We start from the raw sequence: 12,911 nt of genomic DNA on the forward strand, positions 1-12,911 counted from the left end.
GATCAGCAGACACCCTGAATGAACTGGGAATGGGCATTTTAGCCACTTCCTCAAAGACTTTGCTGATCTTCCAGATATGGCAGGAGATTGAAAACACTCTCATGAAAGTTCCAGGTACAACTGTCAATTCAGTTAGCGCAAAAGGATTTGGATTACTTGGTTTAGAAGAAGGATTTTGTGGTAACGATTTTTTGCTGAGTTACAAGACTTTCAAGCCTTGCTTCCTCATTCGTGGAAATTCAGATACCAGTGCTTTTATTTACACTGACTGTTATCTGATATGATGAATTCACTGTGCAAGCTAACAGTACACCGAGTCTAAGGTGAACTTAGGTCGCAGTGTGAATTAAATGGCATGCTGTATCACTGTACATGTGTTTAGAGTGAGCTCTCTGCCAGACAGGTCAAAACCTTTCTAAAAGGCAATGGTTGCAATATTTCCAAATCAATGTGTTTTGGATAGATTCACATTCTTACCCTCAGTTGCTGAAATGTCGCACAATTCTCCCGCATTCATCACAGAATAGAATCATAGAATCCCTACAGTACAGAAGGAGGCCATTCAGCCCTTCCAGTCTGTACCGACCACAATCCCACCCAGACCCTATTCCCACAACCCCACGCATTTACCCTGCTGAACCCCTGACACTAAGGGGCAATTTAGCATGGCCAATCAACCTCACCCACACATCTTTGGACTGTGGGTGGAAACCGGAGCACCCAGGGGAAACCCACACAGACACGGGGAGAATGTGCAAACTCCGCACAGATAGTGACCCAAGACCGGAATTGAACCCGGGTCCCTGGCACTGTGAGGCAGCAGAGCTGACCACTGTGCCACCCATCAACTTTGAAAAAATGCAGCTTCACATTGTTACTGTTGTATGGAAATCTTTGATTATTTCTGAACACAAGAATATAACAAATAGGAGTAGGAGTAGACAAAGTGGCTCCTTGAGTCTGCTCTTCCATTTAATAAGATCATTGAATAGAATAGAAGCAGTTTTCATAGAAGACTTACAATGCATATTCAGCCCATTGAATTTGCACTGACTCTCTGACAGGGTATCTTACCCAGGCCTCTCCCCCGGCCCTATCCCTGTAACCCCACACAACACCCATGGCTAATCCATCCAGCCTACACATCTTGGCAACTGAGGGGCAATTTAACATGGGCAACCCACCTAACCTGCACATCTTTGGACTGTGGGAGAAACCCGGAGCACCCGGAGGAAACCCACACAGACACAGGGCAAATTCCGCACAGACATTCTCCCACCGGAAATGAAACCCGGTCTCTGGTGCTGTGAGGCAGCAGTGCTAACCACTGTGCCACTGTTTTGGATTAACTGATAAAAGAATGGCTCATAACATAATATAAGCAACTTCATAAAACCAGCAGAGTCCCGGTAGCTGTGAGGTAGCAGTGCTAACCATCCTGCCACTATGCCATTTCTGGCTAATCTGTTCTTGACATCCGTTCCAGTTCCTTGTCAGTTATCCGCAACCCTTGTCTCCACTATAGTTCAAAGCCTATCTAGCCCAGCCTTGAATATATTCAGTTACTCAGCCTCTGCAGCTCTATGGGCTCAAGAATTCCAAAGATTCACAACCCTGAGAGAAGAAATTCATCCATATCTCCCCTTAAATGAGCAACCCTTATTCTGAGACCCCCCCCCCCCCATTCCAGATTCCTCACAAGGGTGGACATCCTCTCAGCATCGACCCTGTCAAGCCACCTCAGAATCTTACATGTTTCAACTAAGTTACCTCTCATTCTTCTAAACTCTAATGACTATAGGCCCAGCCTGCTCAACCTATCCTCATAAAAGAACCCATTCATCACAGGAATCAGCCTCACAATGTGGAGTGTTATCCAGACTTTTATGTTCCATCTCCCTTGCAATAAAGTCCAACAGCATAAAGTATTGATTGGTTTCAATGGGTTTGAATGATCAGCAGTAATAATAACTTGTAGTTCTAACCTGATTCATTGGAAATCCATTTGGATTCCTTTTGTCCAGCTGGTGAATCAGCTGTTATGCTAATTTACAGAGGATACAGCAAGATATAGACCGGTTGAAGACTTGGGCAGGGAAATGGCAGATGGAGTTTAATCCGGACAAGTGTGAGGCAATGCATTTTGGAAGGTCCAATGCATGTAGGAATTATATAGTAAATGGTAGAACTCTTAGGAATATTGACAGAGAGATCTGGGCGTACGTGTCCACCGATCACTGAAAGTGGCAGTGCAGGTGGATAAGGTCGTCAAGAAGGCATACGGCATGGTCGGGACATTGAGTATAAAAATTGGCAGGTCATGTTGCAGCTGTACAGAACCTTAGTTAGGCCTCATTTAAAGATAAGACTAGGATTTTGGAAAGGTTTGTCTGGGAGACCCCCAGGGGGTGGAAAGGGAGGGGTGTGGGGGTCCAAGTTTGAGAGACCGTGGTAGGGGGTGGGAAAGGTTAAAGTGGGGACATGATCTTGCGGGGGAAGGAGGGATCCTACCTCCTGCCCGACAGCAACCAGCAAAGTGAAAGATGCTGAGAAATCCGCCTTGCTTCCCCTGTCTGCATGTAAACTCACAGCGGAGATGTAGAATGAGGCCCTTTAGTGTCCATTAATATGGTGGGTAGGTTTGTGTGATGTCCATGGTAATACGGGAGACAGGATGGGGGTGGGTGGGAAGGCCGCCGGTTTTATTTTACAAGCTTCCCTGCTTTTAGATATTCTGACAGGAGGATGGAAAATCCAGCTCCATCTTTCTAATCACGTGTTGAGATGTTTCCCTCATTGCACAGAATGACTATGAATGCGGATGGGTCAACAATTTCCCATCACCAATTGGCACGCATGGTCCTGCATTTCTGAAGAGCCTCATTGCGGGGTGTTGTGGAGGGTTGTGAGGGCGTGGGGGATGGAGATAACGTTGAGACTGCCAGCTGCCCACAGCAATAGGTAGCTATTAATGCAATTAAAAAGCCTACAGTGATCAATGTTCTGAAGACGACTGGCATATCACTGGTGCCACCACCTTTCACCAGTGGCCGAATCTTAGAGGTGGCCCCCCAGGCATCGGACCAGTGCCCCAGTATCATTTTAAAACCCCTGCCCACTCCTGCCAGGAAACTGATCTTTTTGCGCTACGCTGTATCCTCCATCTCTGCCCACCGTGAACCTTGCTCATAGTCGAAGGGGATGATCCCACCATTAGCTGGTAGAAACTCGAGTTGGTGGTCTGAGGAAGATTCCTTGAAGGAGTGAAGAAAAATTGCCAGGATTGGAAATTAGTTAGGATCAGGAAGGTCTGATCTCTTTCTTCATCACTTTAATGTGCGTCTTAACAGCAATGATTATCAAACTCCCTGGAATGTCCTTAATACTAGTGTGTCCCTTAGTTTGAACACAGTTGTGGGGATATAGCAAAGAACAGGCAAGAAAGAATAATTCACAGTAGTTAAATATCTGTGCAATTTGAGACTTCTTAAAGCCTTATAATGACTCCTAGTGGAAAAATAAAAACTGTTGTATTTTGAGCTTTTCTTTATTATTATTCTGATGCTAGTCTCAGTACCAGGAGTCATTACTACCAAGTGAGCAATCCTTCTGGAAAGGTCAGAGCTGACTTGTATAAATCCCTTGGAGAAAGTTATTCACGCTTCCCTGCCACATTACCATGTTTTATCATATAAAATGAGCAGGCTTTCACTTAATATTAGAAGCCACTCAGTCAATGAGTAGAAAGGCTGTCTGCAGCCACTCATTTAATACGTCAGTTACATTTTAATAACCTGTCTAATGCAGCATTCAAACAGATTGCCTCTCAATGCACGTGAAAGCTGCGATAGAATTACAAGCTCCTGGTATACGTAGTGTTCACACTTCAAGTTGAAAGTTGATGGCATCCATGGAGATTAAATTAGTGACTTCTTCTTCAATGGGAGTGTGTTGTTACTTCACTGGCTCTGGTAGAATTTTTTCTAAAAGTCCCCAACCTTTCTTCGCCATGGTGGTCTCAGGCTATAACCTCCATCTGAACAGAATGACAACTTACAACAATTAGTCAGAAATGGGATGAAGGAAGCAATCTCCAGCCTCCCTGTTCAGTCCAAAGTGCTTGAATGCATAGTTTCTAATTTCCCCCCTCCCCCGCAACTTCCATATTCTGTTCCCATCTATCCCAGAACTCCATGTTTGGATTCCTCCATCGAGCTTTTCACCCTTGTCACAGTGATGTGCCAAATGGCCTCCTTCTGCACTGTAGGGATTCTATGATTCTATTGAAACAGCTCTTAATAAAGTCTCAAGCCTATATAGAGTCAGAGAGTCATAGAGATTTACAGCATGGAAACAGGCCCTTTGGCCTAACTTGTCCATGCAGCCCTCTTTTTAAACCCCTAAGTCAGTCCCAATTGCCCGCGTTTGGCCCATATCCCTCTATACCCATCTTACCCATGTAGCTGTCTAAACGCTTTTTAAAAGACAATATTGTACCCGCCTCTACTACTACCTCTGGCAGCTTGTTCCAGACACTCACCACCCTCTGTGTGAAAAAATTGCTCCTCTGGACCCTTTTGTAGCTCTCCCCTCTCACTTTAAACCTATGCCCTCTAGTTTTAGACTTCCCTACTTTTGGGGAAAAATATTGACTATCGAGCTGATCTATGCCCCTCATTATTTTATAGACCTCTGTAAGATCACCCCTAAGCCTCCTACGCTTCAAAGAAAAATGTCCCAGTCTAACCAGCTTCTCCTTATAACTCAAACGATCAAGTCTGTAAATCTTTCCTGCACTCTTTCTAGTTTAATAATATCCTTTCCATAATAGTGACTGTGACAAAACTGTGAACTTTCCCTCTTTGTCCTTCTCGAGCTGTCCTGGTTGATCACACCATTCGCCTCCATCACCTCTCCACTATCGTCCAGCTGGGTGGGACTGCTCTTACCTGGCTCTATTCTTATCTATCTAATCTTAGTGTTATGATCCTTGGCCGGATGCCTAAGTTTTTGGTAAGATCTGCTTAAGGCCCAAAACGGTTTTGTCTTGTTTAAAGTAGACAAAGTTTGAGATCCTGCTTAGTGAATAAAGCCACAAGATTCCACAAGTTTAAAACAAACAAACTTTACTATCCAAAGGTCAGAAAAATCAAACAGTTTACAATATCTATCTTGCGCACTAACATTCAGCTTGAGTATAAGGTACATGTGAATTATCAAGGTGGTCGAAAACACTGTACTACACGATAAATGGCAGATGCGACCAAGAAAGAGGCCACAGATCTCTCAACAACACAGCCAGATGTAATTACACCGAGTCAACCAATTTTGCTGAAATCCTGACTCTCTTATAATCTAAGCTGAAATTCCCCCAAAATCACTCCAACTTGGATAGCGTCAACAACTGTCCCCCTTGCATCATTTCAGTCTCTTCTTCCAAGATTCCATTGAGTACACATCAAACACCAACTTACAAACATAACTTCAGTCCTTCCACCGTGTCACTTCCACACCAAAGGGGTAGCTTCTCCCTAAAGGCCAGCATCACCGGGTCATCACCCCTCTGCTGCCTTCCTGGATATTCAGGGATTCTCCTGAACCCTCTTCAATTGTCAGGGCTCCCCTTGAGCTCTCTTCATTTAAATTCTGCTACCCGCAGTCCTTTTCCTGTTTGGACCCTTTCTTTCTCTGCGCTTCTCTTCTTAATTGAACGGGACCTTCTGGAACTCTTCCTTCAGGACCCCTCCCAGTCTCCTCTCACTTGTCCCCTGCCTAAGACACTTCCTCTCAATGGCACTCCTCTCCTGGTCACCTGACCTGTGTTTGAACATTGTTTCCTTATGCTCAAGTGCGCTGTGCCTAGCAAAACGTAAAAATGCTGATCTGAGTGTGTGCAGAAGATCCAAGGTCTGTCAGGAGTTGAAGTTCCCTACCCCTGTATTTTCCAACGAGGTAATTTTGGGTTTCATAACAATAGCAAGATGATCTTGCAATGTCTTCTCTTCCTGCTCTTCTGGTGTTACACCAGAATCAACCTGACCCCCTCCACCCCCCCACCACTCCTATTTCGCATCTACATGCTGCCCCTTGACAACATTGTTCAAAGACACAGCATTAGTTTTCATAAATACACTGATGGCACCCAGCTCCACTTCACCGCCCCCTCTCCCAATTCCTCCATTATTCCTAAATTATTATTGTTAGTCTGACATCCAGTAAAGGATGAGCAGAAATTGCCTCCAATTCAATAAGCCTTGCTGACAGTCCCCACTCCCAGCTCAATACCCTAGCCTCTGACTCCATCCACCTCCCTGGCTCATTGGGCCTGCACCGACAACAATCCCACCCAGGCCCTGACCCCATAACCCCATGTATTTACCCTGTTAGTCCCCCTGACTATCATCTCTGCTGCCCATGTCTTAACTTTAAACAGATCCTGTTCCAATACCACGCCTGTGCTTACTGACTAACATTCACACCTGGCCAAACAGCACCTTGGTTTTAAAATTCTCATCCTTGTTTTCAAATCCCTCCAGGTGTCTTTCGGAGAGTTGGTGCAGACTCGATGGGCTGAATGGCCTCCGTCTGCACTGTAGGAATTCTGTGTTTCTGTGGCTTGGTGTCACACCTATGCTCCTGTGAAGTGCCTTGGGACATTTCATCACATTAAAGATGTCCAAAAAAAACCATGTTGGGCGAGATTCTCCGGCCTTCCAGCCGTGTGTTTTTCTACCCGCGGGAGGCGGCACGTTGTTTAGAAACATAGAATCCCTGCAGTGCAGGAGGAGCCATTCAGCCCATCGAGTCTGCACTGACCACAATCCCACCCAGACCCTATCTCTATAACCCCATGCATTTACCCTAGCCAGACCCCCTGACACTAAGGGGCAATTTAGTATGGCCAATCCACCTAACTAACTTTGCTAGCGGTGAGATTCTCTGGTCCCGCCACTGTCAATCGGAATTCCCATTGGTCTCACCCCACGCTGGCAGGAAACCCATGGGTGGGGGGTGAGCTGCCAGTGGGACTGGAGAATCCTGCCAGCGTGAACGGCCAGAGAATTCCGACTGATGTTGTTGTCGTAATCTGCAGAGTGGGATATTTAATTAGAATTGCAACTCTTCTTCTCCATTCAATCATCAAGTAATTACGGAGCACTCATTTAATATTTAATTGCAAACACTGATATCATTGGCTCACTCAATGTGTATTTTTTATCCCATGTGTGGCATTGTCCAAGTAGTAGATTGTCTTCACCACTACATATTTCAGTCTTGGTGACATGCTGCACTTGTGGCCTGTTAGGTTATTTTAATTTTTTTTTGATTAAAAGTTGATCACAAATGCTGCAAAAAATGTGATTTGAGTGACACTAAAGTATTGAAATATTTCAGACCTTATGAATAGAGTTGTGGGGCACGAAGGTTTTGTCTGCATTGTCTGCAGAACCAATTTTCTTTTGTGGCACTTGTAGATTTCCTCCTGAACTAATCACGGTGAGTCAGGGACAATGCTTTGCGAGGGGAAATTCATCAGATCTGCAATCTGTAAGCAGGTCATTAAACCTAACCATCCCACACAAGCAAGTAGTGCCATTCATATTTGATCACCCTGTAACTGTGTTTATTTGGTTTGATACCTCGACTGCATATCTCACTTAATCATTTATTTTCTGCATGAATATCATTCTCATCTATTTCTCCCTTCACTCACGAACTGATTCCGGTTCCCTCTCCATAGTTTGTCACTACTCCCTTTAACTCTTTTGCCAGTAGTTCAACCTGACTGGGATCTGTCCCCACCACATGCCAATGTCCAACAAACTAGAAATTGCTGTTCCTGATATGACACCTTCAGCCATGCATTGTGTTCCTGAATCTTCCGGATCTTTCCTGTTTTAGCTCGTGCCTTGAGGAAGTAATCCTGAGATTATCGTTGGTAAGATACTACTGCCGGTTCTGTTCCCTCATCTCCTTTGCTGGACCTCAAACTTTTTTTGACCAACTTCATTAGACGGAATTACAAGGGGCTTTCACTCAACTTGCACAATCTTTTCCAGTGTATTCAGTATGATCCTAATCCTAGAAGTTGGGAAGCAACAAAGTGTCTATTGAACCTTTGGTCTGGATTGTAAATAATCATGCCTATACTTTATACTTACACTGCCTAGATTTGGATGATTTGATTTGATTTATTATTGTCACATGTATTAGTATACAGTGAAAAGTATTGTTTCTTGCATGCTACACAGACAAAGCATACTGTTCATAGAGAGGGAAAGGAGAGAGTGCAGAGTGTAGTGTTACAGTCATAGCTCGGGTGTAGAGAAAGATCAACTTAATGCGAGGTAGGTCCAGTCAAAAGTCTGATGGCAGCAGGGAAGAAGCTGTTCTTGAGTCAGTCGGTTGGTACATAACCTCAGACTTTTGTATCTTTTACCCAACAGAAGAAGGTGGAAGACAGTTTGTCCGGGGTGCATGGGGTCCTTAATTATGCTGGCTGCTTTGCTAAGGCAGTGGGAAGTGTAGACAGAGTCAGTGGATGGGACGCTTGTTTGCGTGATGGATTGGGCTACATTCACGACCTTTTGTGGCTTCTTGGGCAGAGCAGGAGCCATACCAAGCTGTGAGGCAACCAGAAAGAATGCTTTCTGTACTGCATCTGTAAACGTCAGTGAGAGTCATAGCTGACATGCCAAATTTCCTTAGTCTTCTGAGAAAGTAGAGGTGTTGGTGGGCTTTCTTAACTATAGTGTCAGTATCGGGGGACCAGGACAGGTTGTTGGTGATCTGTACACTTAAAAACTTGAAGCTCTCGACCATTTCTACTTTGTCTCCGTTGATGTAGACAGGGGCATGTTCTCCTCTACGCTTCCTGAAGTCGATGACAATCTCCTTCATTTTGTTGACATTGAGGGAGATTACTATCGTCGCACCAGTTCACCAGATTCTCAATCTCATTATTGTACTCTGTCTCATCATTGTTTGAGATCTGACCCATTATGGTGGTGTCGTCAGCAAACTTGAAAATCGGGTATGTCCCAAAAATGAGGAAATATGAATTCTTTATTCGGCAAATAAAATGTTTATCTCAGTAATTCTTAAATACTGGCTGACTATGACTCTATAGGATTAGAGAGATATGGGCCAAATGCGGGCAATTGGGACTAGCTGGGAGGGCACCATGGTCGGCATGGACCTGTTGAGGCAAAGGGCCTGTTTTCGTGCTGTACTGCTCTGTGAATCTATGACTAAAAAATGGATGACATACAATATTGTTATGTGGAAATTAGTTTGGATACTGTTCATTTTTAACCGTGTTTTAACAATTTTATGCAAATAAACTCTACTGTTACTATCGATGATGGGTTTGCTGGGGTTTTTACTGATAGGAAAACAAAGGTAGATTTAAGGGATTTATTGGTAAGCATTAGAAATAAGGTATAGTTTTAAGTGGGACTAATTTAATGTTCCCGTGTCTGAAAGGGTGAAACCTACAGTTAGATTTATGATGGACAAAGGTGTTTGTACGTGCAGGGGTTGGTTTTGTTCCAACTGTGATTACATTGAAATTAGAAAGGGTTACAGCATGAAGAATAAAGAGTAGCAGTTGTTGCTTAGCAACTGGAGACCCTTTTAATGGTAGAAAAGCTTTTAAGTTTTAGTTTTAGCTGGATATATTGCAGTTGGAGACAGGACACCAAGGAGTGAACATCTCTCAACTCTGCCAGGGGAAGCTGCACAGGATAAGGGGAGTTGCAAAGATGTAAGCTTCCTAAGGAACAAGTTATAGTCCAGACAGCCAGAGAATTGGGACATAAAGAATGTATTAAGATGACTGAAGTTAAATGAATAAAGACCAAGGTATTGTTCTGAAGAATTCAAGGAAGAGTAAACAAAGGCTTCTGAGTTGAAGCGATATTTGCAGTAACCAGATTCAAAGTGGGATAGCAGACTTCAGAGGTAAATTAAAGGTTTGATGCGGTTTTACTAGAATCTGGGAATTGAGAGTTGGAGCAATTGTGAACAGTTTGTCCAGCTGTCAAGATAAAGAAATCCTAAAGGGGTTGGTGTGAACTCCTGGAGTGGATTTGCTGTTTGATGCGCGATTGATTCACATGGGAGACAAGGCTTTTATTCACAACAAGAATAGAGCACACTGCTTAACAATACTATCGCAGACTAAGGGCTACTAGGAAGTAGCAGTGACCTTTATACCCCTGTAAGAAGGCGGAGCCAAACGGAATGTACCACAGAACAATGCTAACAGGTGGACACCCCAACCCTAACCCCAACAGCAACAATAGTAACATATGTACAAGGACCCATAGTGGTAACCATCTATGGTTCACCACACTGTTAAAGGTGGAGTGGAAGCTTTGCTTAAAAGCACCATTTGGAAAAGCTTGACTGGATTTTGGAATGCAAACTGCTAAGGGAAAGCATAATTATGAGAGGAGATTTTAATGCGTGTTTTTGGGAGTGAAGTTTGGGAACTCTCATGTGATCATCATCTGGGGGCATTCTGAGCAGAAATCCACAAACAAGAACTTGAGTTCGGAGCAGAGTGTGTGTATTTGACCACAGTCAACTTGTGTGCTTAAAAGGGACTTTGTGTGTTAATGATAGCTTAAGATGTACTTTGTAATCTGTGTTTATCTTAAAATCTGTGTGTAAATGTTAAAATAAGGGGGGCGTAAAGGAGGATTGTATCATAATCATTATTTTCACATTTAATAAATGTTTTTTCTCTTGGTGTTAAAAATAATTAGCTGGCCTGACACCGGCCAAGGTCGAGGGCAAAGGTCGGTGCCCTTTGGGCAGTGTCCACTGGGCAGTACCAGGGGGTGGTACGAGTACCAGGGGGATGTTCTTCACGTTGAATGAAATGAATGTAAAAGTTACGGTCTTTTGAGCCCTTTGGGTTGCATTCTAGAATTTCCCCGTTCAGTTATAAAATCAACTGGGATAGTAACAGGTCAGCGCTCAATACTGTTCCTTCATTGGACAAGAACAGGAGATACTTTCAAATGTAAAACATAAGCGCACTGTTTGAAAATGAGTTCTGGAAATATATCTTGCAGAGTTGCACTGGTACATTCTGGAGTTTTAATCTGCTACCTGTTATGCATCAATGTGTTAACTTGAGGGAGCCACAGGAATTGGAACCTGAGACAGTTCGAAAAGTAACAGATCTCCAGGAACCAAAAGAGAAAATGCTGGAAAATCTCCAGGAACCATTGTTTTTGGGGCGTTTCTGCACATTTATAGAAAGTTTAATTATTGTCTTTTAAATGTGATCATTTCTAATGTCTTTATGATCATCCAAATCTTATTTCCAGCAGTAAGCTTGTCAGTTTAGTAAGGAATTTAGTTGGCAACAAAAAAAATGTTCACACTTGTATTTATAGCAATCGAAATAGTCCTTCTCCTGAATTATTAAATGTTTCTCATGTGTCCACTATAGCTTGATTGATTAGTTCCATACATCCATTGGGAGTTGGTGTACCCTGCTTTCCATGTTATTGACTGGTACAGTCCTGACGTGTTCAGTTGTGATTGGTCACTGTTTTATGGAAATGACAGTTGAACCAGTCAGATGTAAGCAAGGCTGTTGTCACAAAATCAGGTCTCCTGTGGCATTACTATGGTCAGTCGAAAGTGTGTCTTTCGACTGTCCAAGAAGAATCAGCCCCCTTTAAGCCACTAAGTCAGCACGGTGGCATAGTGGTTAGCACTGCTGCCTTACAGTGCCAGGGACCTGGGTTCGATTCCCAGCGTGGGTGACTGTCTGTGTGCAGTTTGTACGTTCTCCCCGTGTCTGCGTGGGTTTCCTCCGGGTGCTTCGGTTTCCTCCCACAGTCCAAAAAGATGTGCGGGTTAGATGGATTGGCCATGCTAAATTGCCCCCTAGTGTCAGGGAGACTGGCTAGGGTAAATACATGGGGTTATGAGGATAGGGCCTGGGTGGGGTTGTGATCGGCGCAGACTCGATGGGCCGAATGGCCTCCTTCTGCACTGTAGGATTCTATGATTCTATGAAAGTCAAATCAATTTGAGAGGAATCTTCATAAGCACAACAGGAGGAACGATGATGCCACTGGGGCTAAATGAAGAAGCGTGGTAGGAGGCCCATGTGCAGCATAAATACTGGCTTGTTGTTGGGCCTTATGGCCTCATTCTGTGCAGTAAATACTCCACAATTGTTGTTAAGCAAACAGAGCCTCCGGTGAATCTAAGTTTAATCATTTAATTGGGTAACTGCGCAAGGAGAGGTGAGACAGAATTTAATTGCTTTACAGGCTAAAGGTTAGAAGCCAAGGTATATACTTTTAAAAATTCATTCGTGGGATGTAGGCATCGCAGGCTAGACTAGAATTTACTTCCCAGACCTAATTGCTCTTCAGAAGGTGGTGTCTAGCTGCCTTCTTGATCCACTTTAGACCATGTGGTGTAGGTACACCCACAGTGCTGTTAGGGAGGGAGTTCCAGGATTTTGACCCAATAACAGTGAAGGATTGGCGATATATTTCCAAGTCAGGATGGTGAGTGGCTTGGAGGGGAACTTGCAGGTGGAGGTGCTCCCACGTGTCTGCTGCCTTTACCCTTCAAGATGGGAGTAGTTGTGGGTTTTGAAAGGTGCTGTCTAAGGAGCCTTGGTGTGTCACTGCAGTGCATCTTGTGGATGGTACACACTGCTGCCATTGTGTATCGGTGGTGGAGTGAGTCAATGTTTGTGAATGGGGTGCCAATCAAGTGGCTGCTTTGTCCTGGATAGTGTAATTTTCTTGAGTGGTGTTAAGGTGCTGAGGTGCACACAACCAGGCAACCAGGAAAGCATTCCATCACACTCCTGACTTGTGCCTTGTAGAAGGTGGTGAAGCTTTGGGGAATCAGGAGGTGAGTTACTC

The sequence above is a fragment of the Mustelus asterias genome, chromosome 15, assembly GCF_964213995.1.
Source record: "Mustelus asterias chromosome 15, sMusAst1.hap1.1, whole genome shotgun sequence".
NCBI lineage: Eukaryota > Metazoa > Chordata > Chondrichthyes > Carcharhiniformes > Triakidae > Mustelus > Mustelus asterias.